The sequence below is a fragment of the Magnolia sinica genome, chromosome 1, assembly GCF_029962835.1.
Source record: "Magnolia sinica isolate HGM2019 chromosome 1, MsV1, whole genome shotgun sequence".
Classification (NCBI taxonomy): domain Eukaryota; kingdom Viridiplantae; phylum Streptophyta; class Magnoliopsida; order Magnoliales; family Magnoliaceae; genus Magnolia; species Magnolia sinica.
Genome location: NC_080573.1, coordinates 37,105,460 through 37,114,052, shown reverse-complemented (window position 1 = coordinate 37,114,052; position 8,593 = coordinate 37,105,460).

Here is an 8,593-nt window from a genome sequence, read left to right as displayed (position 1 = left end):
TGCAAAAGCCTTTCGCAGGAGCTTTTTGCGACGACTGGAAGTCATGTAGGACCCACCGTGATGTTTTTGGGAAATCCAACACGTCCATCAGTTTTTCAAGATCATGTTAGGACATGGGATCATAAATAACGGAAATCCAAATCTCATATGCCCCACACAACATAGGATTGAATGTCCACCGTTTAAACACATGTGGGGCCACAGAAGATTTGAATCAGAATAATTTTTATGTTTTCAGTTAATCCTAGTAGTAATTAATTTATGAATGGTATGGATGATATATAAACAACATAATGGACTCTAGGAAGGTTTAAACGATAGGAATTTACCTACACACGATTACCTGATGTATGACTCACTTGAGTTTTGGATTTAGATTATTTTTAGGCCCATGATCTAAAACGATCTTGCAAAACTGATCGATGTGGTGGATTTTTCATAAATATCATGGCGGGTCTCACCTAACTTCCCGTCGCAGATAGTTCCTGCGAAAGGCTTTTCTAGGGAATCCGCGTCCGACATAAGGGCCTGTTTGGGAGCGTGGATTTGAAACCCCCTGGATTCGGAACCCCTTGGATTGCCAACCCCCTGGATTCAAAACCCCTTGTTTCTGTTTGACACCTTGGATTTGGAACCCCCCTGGATTGTAAAATTTGTGTTTGGGAGTGTGGATTTGAAATCCCCTCAAATTTTGTGGTATATTTGCATGAATATTCAAGGAAACCAAGTAAATTATTTAAAATACCCAAAGTGATTAAAATATACTACAACATAAATAATTATGATAACAAGCCCATCAAAATATACACATTGGAAAAAAAAGAAGTACTTCCAAACTTCTGGTGGGCCAGAAAAGTGGGCCCACTAAATTTCACCATTGTCATGTGTTAAGATAAACATATCTTATCTAATTTCGGGTGGTCTAAATACACACTATAAAAATTACAAAACATATGTGCACCCACGTTAATAAATAAAATGATAAAGACTATTAAATATGAAATATTTTTAAAGTTATAAAAATCCAAATTGCCAAACTAACAAAGCTAAATGGACGGTCGAGGTTCTCTCTATGCAACTAGATGGGAAACTCGAGGGTGTGTTCGTAATTTAATAGTTGTTAGTGGTTTTCCTTTTAAACCTCAGGGTTTCCTTTTAAACCAGAGTAAACTCCGTTGGGCCCACCATCAATGCGTGTGGTTTATCCATGCCGTTCATCCTTTTTTTCCATATAATTTTAGGAGTTGAGCCAAAAATTGAAGCATATACAAAGCTCAAGTGGAACATACCACAGGAAACAGTGGAAATATTAATTTCCATGGTTGAAACCTTTACAAGGCCTCCAATGATGTTTATTTGTCATCCAACCTGTTCTTAAGATCACATGGACATAGATGAAGTGAAAACACAATTATCAACTTGATCTAAAACTTCTATGGCCCCCAGTAACTTTTCAATAGTAGATGTTCAATTAACACTTTTTTCAATGGTGTGGTTCACTTGGTTTTTTTATATGCTTTATTTTTAGGCAAACCCACTAAAAGTATCTGATAAAATAGATGGACGGAGGGGATAATATGCATGAATGATGGTGGCCCTACATTGTATTTTAAAGAATGCACAGGGCTGCATGAATAACGCTGGTGGCTTTACAGGGATGTTGCCAACTTCATTTTTATTGCCAAAAACAAAGTTCTTCTGGTTCCTTAATGATAGTTGGAAATCCACTCCGACTATAATATGAGTTATCCTATTTTAGGCTTAGGACCTAAATTTTAGGGCCATTGATAGTTCAAGTTGATCACACAGTTAGAAACAGTGTGTAAAAGTAATTATAATGATTGAATTTGTTTTCGTTCATATGACCCACTTGAATGATATTTACTCCTAAATTTTTTTCTCAACTCTTAAATTTTAATGGGCCATATAATGGCTGGATTATACCGTCCATATAACCATTATGGTGGGACATATAAATAAAGTATTCTTGTCCCTCAATTCACCGTTTAATTTGGTGTGGCCCATGTTAAGCCTAAATTAGTATAATTTTTGGTCATACGGATAAATTTTGACAAGTCATCACATAGTCGGAACAGATTTTGCATAACCTTTTTAGTAGGCCATCCAAATAATAAATTGCAATTCATTTAAAGAAAACATTAAAATATAAACCAACCTTTTATTGTTCTATCTCCTTCAACGAAAACAGGTCTGTCTCCTTCAATATTAGCAACGACGCACCAACCTTCCGGCAGAACTTCTGCACTCTAGCGGCCATATAGTAGCAACTTTCGCGGTACCGGAGAGTTGTGGTAATGGTCACAGTTTTTTTTTGAAGATGAATGAGAGAGACTTTACTTGGTTGTATGCGAATATAGGTTTTTAAAGAAAATCTTCAAACGGTTGGATTTCCTACCGTTAAGCTGTTTTAAAAAGGCAATTTAAGGTTGGATCTTGGATTGCAAACCCCTAGATTGAGGGGATTGCCAACCCCTAATTACTTTATGGTGCTAAACAACCTGGGGATTGTCAATCTCCTCCAATCCACAGTGCCAAACGACCCCTAAGGGCCTGTTTGGGCAAATGGATTACGGTGTATTGAGGTGTATAAAATTAGCTTGTCAGACGCATTTAATGCTGTCAGTGGATGGTCGGATGGTTTGGGTGTAGACGCCAATCCCATGACCAGTTACGGTTCTATTTGGGTGTTGTGGTATTGCAACCATCCCACAACACCCATGCTGTTTGGAAAACTCAGGAATTGCTTCTAGAAACCGTTATGCCCACTAGAATGATGTTTGCGAGATTGTACACTATTCTTCAAATTTCAGTTTTGTACAAATAAAGCCACTGTTCAACGGTTCTAGAACGGTGGATATCACGGGCTACACTTTGGGTGGCCCATGCACTACATGATAAAAAGTCCAAGACGGTGGATATCACGGATCCAAAACGGTGGATATCATGGTGGATCCATAAATTTTATGGCTCAGATCTTTGGTGTATAATCTATTCATGGTGGACCCCATAGTTTAAATGCTTTAGATCACTGAACCAAAGGCCCACTCATACAAACCGAAAACCAAAACATTAGTGCTCGAGCATTGTACAATGAGAAAAGTCTCAAGTATCAAATGCTCCCCTAAAATAAAATGAGAAAACTGGATGATCCATTGATCACGTTATCTACACCATCGAAACTTTTGGGTAATCGATGTGGCCCTTCTAATGAATATATTGTTTCAGCTTCTTCACCAGGTGATTTCAATGGGTTATTCTACCAATTCAACGGCTTAGATTCTCCACCCAATCAACACATTATCAGTAAACTAAACCGTTGTATGAAAACATCTTTCATATGAAATCTGCCAACCACATAAGATAATCAAACAGACTTGCACACAGAATGTACAGTTCAAAATAAAACAGAAATTGAATGGTCTACGATGCATGCAAACGGCGAACAAAATAAATAAAAGGTAGAAACAAAATAAAATATAAACATTTAAAAAAAAAGGATAGAATCGGGAACATCTAAATGAAACCCGTTCCTCAGCACCAAAACAACAACAAATTCACATGTCTAACATCATAATAAGGAGGGGCAGTCTCATTGGCAACTGGATTGTCTTCTAAACCATTGCATACTGTAGGTATGGATAAAAACCCTTAGGTGAACCTGTAAAGAGTTTAATACGAAAATGAATGTAATATAAATAGGTACTAAACAAAAACTCATGATGCCAATGTGTAGACTCAGTACCTGTCCGTATTGATAATGCAAGGAAGAGAACACCATACTCTTAGTCAAATGTACTTTCACATACTTCTACCAAAATGCTGAGATTTACCCGTTCATGCTCGACTGATGTAAGTACATTATGACTACACAAAAGGAGACGATTGCCTATTTGCAACGGGCATTACTACTCATTGTTAAATTCACCTGTGTCAAAATTGATGTGGTCGTTGCCCTCTAAGCAAACATCTATCGCCTACACACAAAAACACGTTACTTAGGAAATGATACAGTAATCCAATCCGGGTTTCAAGTAGTCATACCTGGCCCTTAGTTCAACTAGGTTCAAGAGGCTGGACTTCATTTATAACGAACTTCATACTAATGGAGATTAAGGGAGATATGGATAAAAGAAATGGTGAATGCATGCAATTCTATCACAATTTACATTCAAATCTACATATAATGAGATTTTAAGTTAAGATGCAGTTATACATGCCATATCAAAGTGTTCGAGGATAAGTTATCTACTGTCTACCAAAATTTAAACAGTAAGTGGTACAACACCATCCATAACTACAGCTTAATTATTATATATAATATGAAGAATAAAACCAAGATTGCAACTACTAATGCTGCCACCACTTCCCCGACTTTCAGGGTGGCATCATCTGTTTGTTTACTCTTGCACACCATGGATCCTGTAATTTCTCAGATAGAATTCCGAGCATCTATAGGTGAATGTACCTCACCACATCGCCTGTTAATTAATCCACTACTTGAACTTGCATAGTTTGCATTCCACCATGCGGTCGCATCTTGGAATGTTTTGAATGATCGATGTCTGGCATTGCCAAATCCCTCCACATGCAGTCGTACCTCATCCTAGGATATATATATCCCTGATCGTCGTCCATTGATTACAACATAGTATTTACTGTTATCCATCTGCATTCACATAAATATGACGAGGATAAGAGAAAATGCATGTTATAATATTCATAGAATGAAAGCATGTAAAGATGATAGATTGATAAAATGGCATTTAAGCAACATCATAAATATGTAAACGCAAGTAGAATGGTATAATGGCTAGGTATCCAACCAACATTTAACACGGATAAACATACATCCCCCAAAAAAAAAACTGTTCCCCCACAAATCAGTATATAGTTATTACAAAACCACCAAATAGGAATTCTTATTTCGATGCATAATAACCGTATTTTAATCCATCAAGAAGACCACCAATCCCTCCATTCATATCAGACAAAGTTTTTTTCAACCACTCGGCCCTCCGCTCTCTGTAAAGACTTACGAAAAAAGATGCTAGCTGCTTATCCTGAGTCAGCATCTGACCATCCTCTATAAACTCTGTGTTGGATAGTCCCTGAACCTCTTCGAGGACATCTAGCACTTTACTAGTGCGGTTCATCTCTTTCCCAAGTCCAAAGTTTCGCATTGCCTCTGCCAAACCATCCAGGGAACTGGCAAGGGCATCACAGGGATGAGCAGCACGCATCCGTTTCGTAGACGCACTCCCACCACGACTACTCTCAGAGTCAATCGCTCGGTTGGGAGTGCTGTGGAATGAACGATTTTCAGTTGCCTGATGAGAATCATTTGAAAAGTCATAATTCCCGGGTGAATATTCGAGATGATCCTCGAAAAGATCGATAGGTACATCCATCTCATCGTCCAGCTTAGTCCAAGCGTCATTCAAATCTCACTAAATATGAGAGGAAGACGCAGCCATGTTTCTGCTTCCCTGAGCGTAGCGGCCTGTTGCATGGTCCGAACCAACAATCGTCGCTAAATCGTCCATTCGCTCAATCTGCTTTCCGCGTAACCTTTCTGCTCTTGGATGCGACTACAATCAAGAAAGATATTAGTTTAGTAAACATATTTGATACAATCCTGATTTGCAATATAAGGGGTTGTACGCAATGATTACCTTCAGGTACTCATCTCAGACCTCGTCGGGTGCGGTTACTACCACACGCTCGCTGTCCCAACCAAAACCACTTGCGGCCAGCATGTCCTTCAGATCGTTGTACTCACGCTTGTGATACCGCATTCGGTTTTGAATGTTTTGCCAGTTCACCGTAATTTGCGTCTTCCACGACACCTTTGCAGCGGCTTCATTATATACCTCATTCTTAAAACCGTTATTTGCTTTTCGGCCTAGAGATATCTGTTTAAGCAAAGCGTCAAATAATATTTGATCCATGGCCCGGGTCCATTTGATTTTTGCCGTGCATGATAGCAGCTCAGCAAGCGATTTAACAGTCTTCTCACGTGGAGAGCGTCTTGTCGGTAGAACTAGAGTTCTAATTGGGGACTGTGTCGGAGTTTATGTAGCTCTTATAAAATAGTCAGACATGTCACCTATTGCGTGGATTAACAAATAATTAAAAACCAACTTACACAATAATGAAGTTCAATATTATACTAGCAACTATGTATTACTGAAAGAGCAATTAATCGTATCGAGCAAATATGTACGTCAAAAAATGACAGACTTCATCTCGACTGTCTTCTCTCATATATATATATATATGTGTGTGTGTGTGTGTGTTTGCCAATCACATCAGTTAATGTATCTTTAAAATAAAAGGACCCTATGTAGTCCTACTATTTGTTTGCACGTCGGTCCACACTCACTCCGTAATCTGATCTCGAACATCGATCCACGCCGATTTCTCTTGTTGTGTCGCATGCACTAGCCACTGGCGCTCATCCCTTGTTAATACCTCATTTGGTGTAGGATTGCTCTCTGCATCCCCCACAGTTATACCAGCATCCTTCAAATCTTGTCCAGTTTCGTCTTCTTGGCCAATGAAATTATGTAGTGTACAATATGCTACTACAATCTTCACCTGAGTTTCAAATTGATATTGCGCAGTTGTCTTCAAGATAGGAAACCGTGCCTTCATTACTCCAAAACAACGTTCAACTGCGTTTCGCAATTGTGCGTGTCGGTAATTGAACAGCTTCTTCTTGTTCATGGGTGCTCTCCTGGTTCGATATTCGTGCAAGTGATATTGAACACCGCGATAAGGCGTCATGAACCCATGTGAGTGAGCGTATCTTGCGTCGACGACGAAATATTTTCCTACATTGCGTAAAAGTTAGGGTCATGGGGGTTAGTGTGTTGAGAATGATGTTTAGGGTGAAGAATGTTGTATGTTATTTCTAAAGAAACAATTACCGTTTGGTACAATTAGTGGATCATCACTTCAGGTCAGCGTGTTATGTAGGACCCGTGCATCCGAAGCGGAACCCTCCCATCCAGCTAGCACGTATAAGAATGTCATGTTAAAAGAACAAGCAGCAAGTACATTCTGAGACACGATACCCTTTCGGTTACGAAAGCTTGGATGTTGTGATGATTCCACATGAGCGGGAATATGCGTCCCATCTATTGCACCAACACAATCCTATCGTCGATGACATCGAATTTCACATATAAGTAATATGACAAATATTAGCTTCTTCCAAAATCAAAATAGAAAATGGCATCCCCTGACGAGAATGTTACCTGAAAATATGTTTGCCAGTAAGGATTCGATTGAATCTCCAAGGGGGTCTCAGTACCCGCCTGCTTCACAAAATTAGGGTACAAGGACACTATCGCATTAATGACACGAAGAAAGTGACGACTTACCGTTTCGCCTAAATGTATGAATCTGTGTCCTATCACACGATTACGCACGTTATGTCTTATGGTATGGAGGAAGATCACTACTTACTCCTCAAGACTAATGTGTCGAGTATCGCGTAGGTACATTCTGTCGCGCAGTACTTTACATAATGAGAAGAAACATTGCTGTCTCATCTTCAACTGCGTAAAATAATTATTGTCACTTGCATGCACGATTGAGTTTATAAACCTTGCCCTCTCGTCATCCCCTTGACGCGCCGGTTCTCTTAACATATAGTGACGACAATATTCACCAACAGCAGCTATGCATGCAGCCACAGCTTGTACCACCATGGTCTCGGCTACTTCATCTTCATCATCGCTATCCATCTCCTAAAGTAGAAAATAAAGTTGATATACCTTGTCAACAACCTAGTATGTGATCAGGTAACATTTCTTCCAAACCCAACTATAAATTTCAAGCCTAGAACCCCTATTTGAAAGCCAAGGAAATCAGAATTTGGAACTAATTGCAAATACAATTTGAGAGTCACCCAAATGCGCCCAAAAAATACTTCAGTGGAGTGAAATGAGGCTGACAAATCAACTAACTAATCTGAGTTATAGAATGTCTCATGGATCTATTTAGAGCATACTAATAATGTCCACCAAGTTGGGTAGCATAACTTAAGACTTGAGAAGAAAAATCAGAGATTTAGATATCATTTTTAGATTAAAAGAAATTATTAATAAACTATAAATCATTAAAAATTATAGGAGATAAGAGTGTAATCTAGAAAATATACGGAAAAAAATGGATGAATCCAGTAAAACTCAAAAGAAACTCAGTTGGAACTCTCAATGAGGACAATATGAAATGGGTTTTCTGCCAAGTCGACTTTGGACCCACATAAAACAAATGGCAATACCATTGTCAAAGAAAAAAAAGCAGAACTAAAAGAAAAAAGAAAAAAGCAGCATTGTGCAATTGTAATGTGTTTGGATGCCCCCTAGATTTGAGTTGCAATCAGCTATAAAAATAAAGTTGAAATAACGGAATGTATAGATTCATTAATTCTAAAGTTAGGACTTGAAAGGGTCCTAATAAGAGTTGGAAGACTTTTCCATCATTATGAAATATTAGGAAACATAGCAATTCAATTCACTTGTACATGCAAACATGGCCGAGTGTTTATTAACCAGAACACAAT